General features: G+C 46.1%; 1 long non-coding RNA gene across 1 annotated transcript in view; it reads right to left on the reverse strand.

Annotated features, from left to right (window-relative positions):
- Positions 1-5,254: 5,254 nt before the first annotated feature.
- The window catches only part of LOC119704058, a 31,796-nt gene continuing 24,332 nt past the window's right edge, over positions 5,255-12,718 (reverse strand). Inside the window, exons 2-3 of the long non-coding RNA XR_005257829.1 lie at positions 8,689-8,773; positions 5,255-6,248 (exon numbers count right to left, since the gene is read on the reverse strand). This is a non-coding gene — a long non-coding RNA (uncharacterized LOC119704058). The remainder of the gene's footprint in view (positions 6,249-8,688; positions 8,774-12,718) is intronic.

A 12,718-nucleotide genomic window follows, 5' to 3' on the forward strand; every position in this document is an offset into this window, starting at 1 on the left:
AAGCCCCTCTCAAGTCATGAAGGTGGATAGGGGACATGCAGCACAGGATGTCCATGGAGTGGAGAAGATTCCAGGACATTCTCTTTATCCACAGACCAGAACACTGCAGCTTACAAGCTGGCTTGTCCCTAAGTATCATGTCTTGTCTTCATTGATGGCATTCACCTGTGGTACTTTTTGCTCCGTACACAAAGTGACAACCCCATTTGCCAAACAAACCCAGCCCAGACGTGGATATTCTTCCCTGACTGGTGTGAAACATCACACATCTTCACCAGCCACTGCTGTGTTTTCAGCAAAAGGCCCAAAAGTCCCCACTTGTACAGCTCCCTCAGGATGAAGGGCAGCATGTAATTTAAACACGTTGATTCAACATCCATAGAACAACAAATTGCTCCAGATTTTTTTACACGGCATATCCAATTAACAGATGGAAACAAGCACAACCACCAGTTTGTGATGTTTTTTCCACACTTCTTCATCCACCTGAGTAACTGCAAATAAATATCACCAATGCCCAAATCTCTGTGCTATGGCAGTTTGTGAACAAGTTCTACACACACTCTCTCAAGGTGTAATGCATCAACAAAAATAACTGGACAAACCAGAGATTTTAGACTTGGTTTTTGCTCTGTGTTGTGGGAAATCTTTTACAATGGTGGAAAACATAAAAACTGCACTACCTCAAGACAGCAGCAATTCTCACTGGTGCATGGAAATGCTCCTGAAGCAAGCTGACTCTTTTTCTGCTAGGGCTAGTCTGTACAAGGAAGTTTTGTAAGCTTAATTATGCCAGCTAGAAGTGTGAAAAAACAAATACATCATCCCTACAAGGGAGAGAGCTGTGCCAACAAAAAAGCTCCTGGTGTGGATGCAGCACTACAAAAGAAGGGATTTATTTTTTTTTTCTTCCTGGTATAGTTAATTTTGTTTGGGTAGCTCTGATAAACTACACCAGCAAAAGAAACTTCTTGGCTTGAACAACTGTGTTTCCAGAGTAAGCTGCCAGTCAGTGATACCTGTGTGTCAGCACATTCCTCCTGCTGGAGAGGAGAGACCTCACACCAAATTCCCTGAAGTCTTTACCTGGGACAGAGGAAAGCTGCGAGAAGGATCAGAATATTGAATATCTAAAAGGAGGCCAAGACACTGTGTGGTGAGGGGAGAGCTCTGGCTGCTCTGAGCCCATCCAGAAGCACATTCCTACCTGACACACGTCCTCTCAGCTGCAAAATGAATTTCTTGTCAGAAATGATCCCCAGCCAGACATGCAGCCATTCCTGGGATTCTGGCATGACCCGCTGCCCACATCCATAGCAGGTTCCTGCTTCATGTGGGGGTTTATAGCTGGATCTCAAGGGTTTTGGTCCTGCCTGCTGTGGGCACAGCAGGCTGTGAGATGGGTACCCAAGATTGTAGCTGTACCACACTCTGGGGATGTCATGGCAGAAAGTGTTTCTTTTAACCTAAAAAGCAGTCTCCCCAGGTTTACCTGTGCAGACAAGGTATATTTAGGCAATTCATCTTTCCCTTCCAGTGCTGCTGAGCCTAATGTTTGCTTCATGTGAGCCTGAAATATTCACATGGACTGGCTGAGCTGCTGTCATCGTGGGGCTGACTGCAACAGAGCAGAGCCAGATGTGCCTCACAGGGAAGGTTTTCCTGAACAACCCCACGCCAAGTCTGTGCCACCCCTCGCTGCAAATGGGCACCTGGGTGGCGAGTTGCCCTCCCCTGCCCTGCCCTTTCCTGCAGGCTCGTGTCTGTGACTGTAGGTAAACTCAGGCAGGATGGTCTGAGGACTTCTCCATCCTTCCTGCTCTGATTCTCCATTGATCTCCTCTACAACACAGGCAAACACAGAGCTCTGTGACAGGGATTCCAGCCCGTGGCCAGGGCCCCTTCCTTCGCATCCTCTGAAGCTGCAAGTCCCACCTTTTCCTTCTCGCAGAGCTGCATTGGCTCCTTGCCCTCCCTAATCCGGAGAGAGATCGTTTGTTGGGCTTTTCTTCCTCAATCAATCCACAGAAACCGGCTCGCATGAGGCTTTGTGTCTCTGCGGAGCGAATTCCTCAAGCAAGGTGTAAAAGTAATTAAAGGCGCCAGGCCCCGGCGCTCTGCCACTGCCACCAGCCAGCGTCCCCCGGCAGCCACCTGCACAATGGGAGCACAGCAAGGGGGGAATCTAAAATCCTTTCAGAAAACCTCATCGTTTCTCAGCTCAGCTCCCTGGGGGCCAACAGATAAACAGCACTGCCCCGAGGAATTTCCTTCCTCCGAAGGTGGGAACTGCCCAGAGGAGCCAGGGCCTCCCATCCTCTGATGACATCAGCTTCCTCGGGCCTGGGGTGAGGGGACTTCAAAGGAGGAGTTCGGGGAAAAAGCCCTCCTGGGAGAATGGAGAAGGTTTGATTCCTGGCCTGAAGGCCACGAGGCAGAGCCTCGCTGCCAGTGGTTCACCCCAGCGCTCCCAGAGAGACCATAAAAAGGACAGGAAAGCTTCAGCACAGCAGAGGAAGCCCCACCGTGACCAGCGAGGAGCTGCTGCTCCAGAAAAATGGTCCCAGCACAGCCCCATCTCCACCAGCATCTCAGCTAATCCTCAGACCTGCCTTGCCAGAAGGCCAACAGCTTCCTGGGACTCACTGTAGATTTTTGCATGTTAAACCCAGGTTTATTCAAAGCAGTCTCTGTCTAATGATGTGACATTCCTTCACTCTACATCTTCCTCTACCCTTAAATATTGAAGAACTGAAATGTCTCTTTAACCCCCAGCCCTGTCCTGAGTTTTGTTGAAATTTTCCCAAGAACTTCCTGGGGGAAGAGGAAAAAAAGAAGGGACTGGCAGACAGACATGGTAACACTATGTTCACATAAGCTTCCTTATATTTCCTTAGGAAACAAGGCTAAAAATAATAGTCAAAAATCTTGGGCAATTGCCTTCAACTCAACATCTCTCTCTAGACAGGAAGAAAGGAAGGAATTAGCAGGCTGTAGGTTATATTTCAAGGTTTGTCTACATGATTTGAAGCATAGAAATTAGAAATGAAATTAAGAAGATATATTAGGTCGTCTTGCCCTTCCCTGAGGGAACTAACCCTACAGCTGTTTCCCTTAGCATATATTTTAGTCAAGTGTGCAGCCCAGTTTCAAATGATCCAAATGATGGAGCTTCCATCAGTTTTCAACAGGGACCTATTCCTTTTCTTATGTATCTTTCCTTTTTTTATTATTTTTTTTGTTTTCAAAAACAATTTCAACCTTTTTATCTATTGCCCATGTTTCATCTCATGACTTCCAGCACACCTCTTAATTGTTTTATAAGCTCACTGGAGTAGAAAGGTAAATAGTTCTATGCATGCCACCGACATACTTCAAATAGCATCACAGGGTTCATTTCATGCTTTTGGCTGACTTAAACATTCTTATTCACTACAGCTTCGTGATTTTAGCTGTGTTTTTCCTGGAAAAAAAAAAAAAAAAAAGGTGGGGTGGGCCTACGATTAATAAATTCCAGGGGTTTTTTTCAAATCTGAGTTTTTCAGACTCCCTGTCGTGGCCATGTTTCAGCTTGAATTTGAAAGGCCCAGCCCACTCAAAATATCCTTTAGAGGTTTTTCTCACTCCCCTTGACTTTTCAACTTCAGTGTTCTGTTATATAATTAAAAATTATGAAAGGGGAAGAGTTACTTTAATATTACATTATTCCCAAAAAATAGGTCTCCCTTCTTGGCCGTACAGCTTCTTCTTTTATACAAGAGACTGTTGCTTTTTGTCTGAGTGGGCCCTGAGTGGGTTTGAGTAGATTTGCGTGACATTTATCTCAAGTTGTCAAGGGGAGAGGGTTGAATCTGTGCTGACTATCAGAGTTTTCTGGAAAATCTAGGGCAAATCATATTTCCCACTAAATTAACTTTTTCTCTCGAAGATACGTCCTTTGAGCAGGTCTGAATTTGAGAGCAAAATTCCAGCCACTGAACCAGCACAAAATTGAGAAGGTACCCAAGGATGAATTAGCACTGTTATATATGCATGACAGAGAAATAAATTTCTTTTTGCTTCTTTGCAGCTATATAACATGAAAAACTGTTGTGAGATGTAAACAGCTTCAATTTCTCCACCACAAACACAAACACACAGAGGCTTTGACCAAAACTCCCATCTTTAACATGCCTCTTCCACAGTCAGAAGCAGAAGATGTGAAGATGTGTGAGTAGATGTAGTTTTCTTGCATTTGTCAAGAGCCAGTTTCAGAGAAATTTATGAAAACAGGATTTCTCAAAATTCCCTGACGCAGAAGAGGAGCTGGTTTCTGGTGTTCTCACACCTCCCTGATGGAGAGCAGCACCTCCACAGCTGCCAGCAAACACAGTGAGGAAATGTGCACATATTTGGGATTCATCCCTCAGCAACCCCTGGCTTCCTCATGCACCCCACAACCCACAAGAAGCACCAGAGTGCCAATATTTCTGTGCCTGATCCCTTACTTAAAAGTGCCCCTTGTTACTGGGAATTGCTGGGGGCACAGAAAGCCTGGGTCTCTAGATGGGATGGAGAATACTGGGAATATTTTATGGGTCTTGAGACCTCCACAGCCCTGCAGAGCAGAAGTTTCACATCCCTTCTCCATTCACACATCTGTCCCAAGACTAGCTCTACTGATGCCTTGTACCTCCAACCTCACAGAGCCTGATGCCACCCACATTTCCCATAAAACCAAGAAATAGATTCAAGGCCATATTAGGCATACTTATAGATACTACAAGAAGGTTCCAAGAAGTCTGAGCCCTTTCCTGAGTGCTGACAGATGTGTCTGAGTCACCTTGTTCTCTGCTGAGTCACTTTATCCCGAAGCACTGGCAGCAAGAGGAGAGCAAGGAGAAGGGGGGAGCACAGCCAGCAGAGGGTAAGCAACAGGAGCAGAGGGCACCAGGCTGGACCTCATCCCAGCTCCTCTGACGCCTGTTCCTGGTGGGAAAAGTGCTCTGAGAACACAGCTTTCAGGAGGGTCAGGCAGTGACAGGAGAGAGAAAGGCGTTGGTACCCAAACCCAAGCAGGGTACTCGGAAAGCAACAATATTACACCAAACTGAGACTGTATTTCAGAGTGGCATCATGCCAGAATATTTGTGTGTGTGTGTGTGTGTGTGTGTGTGTGTGTGTGTGTCTACCAGCACAGTGTGCACATGCACACTCTCCACACAGTTTTGTTTGGAGGAGCCATGTTTCGGCAAAGTCAACAACTAATTGCAAACAAACTGCACTTTTATTCAGCCCCCAAACCAGCTGCCTTCAAGGCTGTACCAGTGGGAAATAAAAGCATCACTGGCTGTTGCTACATGACCCAGTAACTTCAGATGCTGTACCTTCTGTTCCATCACAGTGCTTTCCATTTTCTGGCCAAAATGAACACTGAAGTGCTGAGAGTCCATTCATCTACTTATTCAGGGCTCAGCACCACTTTTCAGGAGCACTATATAAATTCAGAAGTTGCCTGAAATAATAAATAACTGTGACAGGTACAGAAACAAAGCCTGTAGCTCTAAGGCTCGTGTTTCCTCCTCCAGAGAGGTTTTTGTTCCCCTGTGTCTGCAGGACAGAACATTCCAGTGATGTTTCAGCACTGATGGGCCCTCGAGCCTCAGCCAGGAGAAAAGTCAGCTTTCTGGCAGAAAACCCTGCATAGCTCCTGGAACTGAGTGAAGAAAAGGAGAAAAGATGAAATACTTTGTTTACCATATCATGACATCACCATCATCACTGGAGAAAAATGCAAGTTCATCTTTCTTCCCGGGGATGGTCCGTATGACCCGAGTGATTATCCCTGCTGGATAGCACGGCGTTGTCCTTCCCCTCCACACCAGCACACGCAGACGTGTTTGACCTCGTGGCCACCAGCTCCAGCAGGGTGCAGATGCAACCCACAAAGCTCCCAGAGCTGAATTCCCTTTGCAAGATGTGATGTTTTTCCTCTTGGTTGAGCCTGAAGGTGCACCTGGAGCTGCTGAGCTGTGCCACCCCCTGGGACAGCCCGTGGGGTACATGGAGCTGGGGAAGAACTTCTGCCCAGAAAGGCTTTGTGTTGCCCACTGCTTCAACCATCAGCATGTGCTGGCACTCAGAGCAGGGCAGAACGTGCCCAGGCCTTTACAGAAAGCAAACCATTTCCTCCAGAGGAAACAGTCACTTCAGCTGGCATCTGTCACTCAGGTGCACGGAGGAATTGTGGTTCTCTGGAAAACACCTGGCTACGAGGAAATGTTTGGCTTAATTCAAACATGTCTAGGTTAGCAAAATCTTTTTCATATAGGCTTTCTTCTCCCTCCTCCTTTCACTTCCCTTCTAGCCCTGTCCACCCAGACTCCAGTCATTTTCAAGAGCTCTGCTATTTACTGTATATCTGTTTCTGTTCTCTGGTAACTAAGCAGTGTTTGAAGATCTCACGGGGACAGGTAAAGCCAGGATATCCCAGTACATCACATTTTTCCTTTTTTATTTCACCCTGGTTCTGCTCCCATGGCCTCCCAACAAATCTGGTCCATCAAAACCAGTTCTAGGCTTCATTACAAAGGGAACAGGGTCAGTTTTCTACTGGAAAGAGGGGCTGATGATCCATTCTGGGAACAAAAAGTGTTTGAAAGTGTGCAGAACTGTGTGACTGTTCTGACAACCAGAAATGCATTTAAAACACAGTGGTAAATGGTGCTGTAGTCAGCTGAGATGTCCCTGCAGTGAGGATTTATCCCACCTAACTGGAACTCAGATTGAGTTGTCAGAAAGCTCCAGTAAATCTTCCTGCTCACTCAAGACCAGAGCCAGGGGAGTGCTTCACTGCCCTGAGATGGAATGGAAAACCAGAGCTCCACAATCCTTGCAAAGGGATCATCTCAGGAGGGGAAATGGTGTGGATCAGCTGAAATGTTCATTCTGGTTTTAATGTTACAGGCAACAGCAAAGCAAGATAAAACTGTTTAAAAAAATCCAGTTCTCATGCTTTCCATATTTGAAACCACTTGGAAATGTTTTCAGGACTGGGAGATTTACTGAACTGGCCCTTGTACATACAAACACAGGCAGGTTATCTTAGATTAACATTTTCTGATTACAAAGACCTAGTCAGAAAATTCCTTACCAAACATTTTACATAATTACTGCTGCAAGAAAATGCCAAAAGAAAGCATAAATTAAAAAAAAAAAAAAAGAAAAACCTGGAAAATATTCCCACCTGAATAAAAAATAACATTTTGAAACAGTAGTTCATTAAGACAATGTTCCTGTGGAAGTCAGAGATCTGGTAGGAGCCCAGGCAAAAATGTGTTCAGGGGTAACAGCACCCAGTGCAGAGTTACCTCATCCCTAAGCTGCATGTGCCAGATGGACTAAAGATCATTTGGTCTCAGCAACCTCTTTTCTCATTATTATCTGGGAAAAAAACCCTCTGCTGTGTGGAGCTTTGTCCTGGAAGTGAGCAGAGCACCCAAACCTGGAGGGGCTCAAGGGACTTCTCAAGCAGTGCTGCACACCCTCCCTGAACACAGCCTTGCACCAGCCCCAAACAGCCCAAAATAACCTGGGTCTGTGCATGCAGACAGGCTGAAAAATTCAGAAACACCAGCTGAAAAGGCCATTCCTTTGTGTGAATTCAAGGGGATTCGAGGGACAGTAATTCATTCAAATGTTGACTTGTTATTGGGCTGTCCTTCACAATTGCTTCAGGAGTAATTTTGGCCTCAACAGTTTCTTTAATTGAATCCGATTTAGATGGGAATCCACCAGCACTTCATTTTTATTTGAGTTTTATGATTCAATTTAGCATTTAGTTTCAGTTGCAATCTGATTTTATTGTACTTGTTCCTGGTGGAAAATGTATCCACCTATTACCAGCACCACATAAATTCAGATGCTGTCTCAGGGAACATTCTCACACATGTGAGAGCCTACATTTCATATATAATATACCTACTTGTTGATAAGGCTTGTTGCACGACTCAGTGCCATGACCTTTCCAGAGGAAGTATTGTTTCAATGCATAATATGTCACAAAGGCAAAGGACTGTGACTTTTCCTGCTGCTGTTGCTCGTGGGATCTTTGGGGCTCATCCTGAGAGGTGGAGATGCTTCAACCACACACTGGGTACTTCCTCCAGCACAAGTGTTGATTTGAGAATATGTTCCTTCTCCAAAGAACTGATATTCACAGGTCTCCAGGGCTTCTTTTTGTATGAACAAAGGGCTCTGTGTTCATAGATCTGTTTTCCCTTCCCAAGTGGGTTATAGATGCTGAAATAGCCCAGCAGTGGTTGCACTGCAATATTTGCTCCCTGAAGGCATTTAGAAGAGCTGCAATATTTCCAGGAGGGCTGAGTATTCATGCTGCAGCACCACCACGTCCGCTGCACTTCCAAGAAGCAAACTGAAGCCAGGAAGGCTGTGACCATACACCAGGGGACACTTTCTAGGCAGCGGGGATAGGACAGGGCTGCCACAGAGTTTCCATCACCAGCTGCTTTTGCTCCATATTTGAGAGAACAAGGGGACGAGGTGATTCTTTAGGAGCCTTTTCTAGCCCTGTGGTTTTACACTCACACCCAGAATTTGAGTTTTGGGATCTGCCTGCAGACGGGGTGAGTTACCAGACACATCTGCACTGCTACACCTCCCCAGCAGCCCCTGCCTGAGCTGCCTTACCTGATGAACAGCCTGATTTCCTGTGCCACAGTGAGCTCCACTCTGCTGTGATCAGACAGAGCTGCCTGGCTTCAAGTCAGGATCACTGCAATAGAAAACAAGCAGATCATTCCAGATTCCAAGGCCTGCAGGCCAGATCACTTTTGAACACTAACAAATTAGGAAGAAATTCAGATTTAATTAATTCTCTTTCCTTGCCCCCCCCAATACAATCCAAGAGCTTTTGTAACATCTGAAACTTTTATCAGAGTTGACAATGGTATAAATACCTCCCTGCCAGCTCCTAGAGTGCTAGCAAACAATCTTTCATCAGACAAATGAACTCTTACAGACGGAGCAAGATATAAACACCCATATGTAAAGCACATTCTCTGGACTGGGTCCACCATGAGCAAAACCCTCCTGCTTCCCTGGAACCAGCAACACAAACTCCTTTTATACATCTTAAGTGTCCACAGTCCAAACAATAACACATTAGCATGCTCTTGACACTGCTGTCAAAATAAACAGCTATTTATTAACATTCTACAAGGCATTATTTTTAAAAGAAATCAATCGAGCAATAATGTCAGAAAATAATATATATCCCTCTCTTCCAGAAAACAGCATCTCCCTTTTACTTAAGACAACATCTGGTCCAGATAACAGCTGCCAAGGGTAGAGCTAAGAGTCCCTGTGATTGCTGTTGCTTGGTTTTTGCTGGAGTATTTTTGAGAGCAGCATTTTTCACTGTGTGGTATCACTGCCAACTATTCCCTGGGATCCCAGGAGGACAATGCATTCCCCTTCTGCTCTCACTGGGTAAACGGAATAAAGGCTGAACATGGTGTTTGCTCTCACCCGTCAAACCTGCACGAAATATAAAAAGATATTAAAAGCTGCCTCCCCCTCACTCTTTCTGAGGTGAAACCTCCCCATCTTCACACAGGGAGACTTTTTCTGCCTTTTGTTCCTGTTGGTCAAGCAAATTTAAAGATATCAAGGAACCTCTTGAGAAAACCAAGAGAGGAAACGTGAATGCAAAGTGAACTTACAAACAAAAAGCTATTTTTAGTGTTGGGGGGAAGCTCTTAGCATTGGACAAACAATACAAGGAAGTTTCAGACACTGACTGCTAAGGAGAGTTAATATCCCCTTGTCGCTGCCCCACCTAGTCTGGATACAGGAATGCTGCTGGATTCTCAGGCTTCCCACCACCCCCAAATTATCTACCTTCCCCTTAGCACGGTGCAAAAGTTCAGGGCTTGGGCTGAGAGCACCTGGCTGGCTCACACACACACAGAACATCACCCTCCTGCGGGCACAGGTGACTCAAGGTCACAGTGGGGCCCCAGCGTGGGCTCTGTAGCATTGCTGGGGGTGGCTGGTGGCACTTCCCCTTCCAGTGCCACCAGATGTGGTAGCAGAGCACAGCTGGAAGCACCCAAAAGACTGAGGCCAAAGAGCAAAGTAAGTCTCGTGCACTCCAGGCGCAGAATTAGGACAGAGCAGCTGGGCAGAAACAGGAGGAATGACATGGATGGCCTTGGGACAGCCCAAAAAGGGCTTTCCTAAATATGGAGCAAAATGGATATCAATGGAGTCTCACTGGTGCTCAGCAGCTGTAGATTCAGGACGTAACAATGTCACTTTGGGAGCCTCCACAGATTCCCCCTTTCCTCCTAGAATTTCAGCTCTCCACCCCCACAGGCAACACAAATAATACACTTGTCTATCAGTTGTCAGTGTGCAGGTCCTTTGGGGTGGAAAGCTTGCACACAGGAGTTTGTCCAGGCTGTTCAGTCCTTGCTCCAGCTGCATTCCTCTTCATTTATTCATTTGCAGCCAGAGTGAGTAGTCAGTGGTCAAGAACAGCCAGACTTCCAAGATCAGTGAAATAAAACTACACATGAAGGACACTGTTTCCCTGGAGACTTCTCCCCAATCTTTGCATTTTCCAGAGACCCGAACCAGTGTTCAGGGAACAAAAGATCCCGGGACAGAAATTTCAAGGAGCAGACAAGTTTTTACTTTTGCTGCTGGTTTTGCTGGGAGCTTACAAACACTTTAGGCCAGGCTTTGATGACAGGGTCAATCAGAGGCTGGATGCAACATGGAACTGCACAAAAAAATAGAAGCTATACAGGATTGCTCAAGTCCTTATGTGGCCCTGGTGCTTATAGAGGCTCACAGGAGGTCAGTCAGGGACGTTTTGCAGATTTGCCTGCCACAGGGAGAGAGGGATATTTATTACATTGCAGTTAAACCTCACTCAGTGTGCCCTTCCAGGGATAAAATTCAGCTTTGTACTGGGCCACAACAGAGAGAGTGTAAGCAGCAGGTTGAAGGAAGTGGTTCTGCCCCTGTGTTCAGCAGTGAGGAGCCCAAGTGTGGATATTGCATCCAGCTTTGGAATCCCCAGGACACAATCCTGAGGGAGGGGAGGGAGCCAGTGAGGCCCAAGCACGGGGAATTGTAGCTTCCATGAGACTATGAGCTAACAGAGAAGATCAAACCTGCTCTCTCAAAAGTGCACAGCTATAGATAAGTTGCAGCATGGGAGATTTAGGTCAGCTACGAGGAGAAGACAATTTTACCCTAAGAATGGTAAAACACTTGGACAAGAACTCAGAAATCTTATATCCATGTATTCTTTCAGCAAACCTTTATCAGTTACGTAGGGAAGGTCCTCTACACCCATCAAGCACTCAACTCTCTTTGACCTGCCTAGGTGTGTCTGGCCTGCTCCAGGAAATATGCCTTATTTTTCTTTTATTTTTTTTTAATGGCACTTCTATCACTGAATGAATCCCTTGGTCAGTTTTCAAAGAAAGCCGCCTCTGACTTTGGATTCTGACCCTCTCCTAGAGGTTTTTAAATCACTTTGTCCCAGAGATATTTTGTCCTTCTTAAATATCACCTGTGGTAGAGGAGAGGGTTGTTGGTTGCTGCTTTTTTCTAAATGATTTTCACATGGTTTTTAGTGGTGTGGGGAAACAGTGATTGCAAAAATCCACCAAAGAAAAAATATAAAGAATTTATTTCTGGCTCTTGGTTCCAGTGCGGGGTTGGTCTGTATCTGCAGAGGGTAAGGATTAGCTAATGGAAAACATTTGAGCAGCTCTGATAACAGAGTGGGGCAAACAGTGGGCTCAAGCTCACAGCACTGCTGGTCACACATTGCAAATCACAGGCAGAACCAGCCTCGTAGCCTGCATGTTCCTGCTTCTGGGCTGCACTGACTCCTGCAATAACTCACCTGCCACCCCTGAGAATGCTTTGGGACCCCCTTCCAGCCACCAGCTGACAGAGCTGCAGTCAGGCTCCAGTGTCCCCCCAAACCTGCTCACTGACATCACAGAAAAAGGGAAAGCTGCTGTTTCAGAGCAGGCACTCCCAGCTCCAGCAGTGAGGAGGTTTGGTGGAAACTGTGCACTGACTCTGAAACACTTTGGCTGTGGATTTGTTCAGCTTTTTGAGAAGAGAGGTTGCTTGGTAGGGCAGCATGAGTGAGCTCTCTAAGAATAGTAGGGAGTGGTGCTCAAGCACAGAGGTGCTGCAGCCTAAAAACTGAAGCACACTGTGAAAGACAAGACACTCACAGAATCATAAATTCTGGGATATTGTTTATCTTTTATCCTCACTGTTTTCTGCCCAATTCCATGAGGCTGTAATGCAGCACTGGCTTGAGGCACAGCACTGCTCCCCATGCACACCTGGGACTGCTCCCTGCAAAAGCATCTTTGCACCCAGGGGATCCCAGATGTTGGGCACAGCTGGCACCCACATTAGGAGAGGCTCTTGAAGTTGCTGTGGAATTTGACCACTGTTGAAGCCAAGAGTGGAGTGGAAAAACGCCTTCTGCTCTGTCTTATGCCTAAATTCCAAAGCTGCACCTCACTCCTCTCTGTTCCAAAAAGAAACAGCAGTGCCACAACCATAATTCAGTGCAGCTGCTGTTGAACAGTGCAGGGGAGATGTAAAAACTGGTGTTACTGTGAGCACACACTTCACCTTTGCGATTAAGCTGCCTGGTTTCCTTCCACTCACA

This window comes from Motacilla alba, chromosome 8, assembly GCF_015832195.1.
Source record: "Motacilla alba alba isolate MOTALB_02 chromosome 8, Motacilla_alba_V1.0_pri, whole genome shotgun sequence".
In the NCBI taxonomy this organism is placed as follows: Eukaryota; Metazoa; Chordata; class Aves; order Passeriformes; family Motacillidae; genus Motacilla; species Motacilla alba.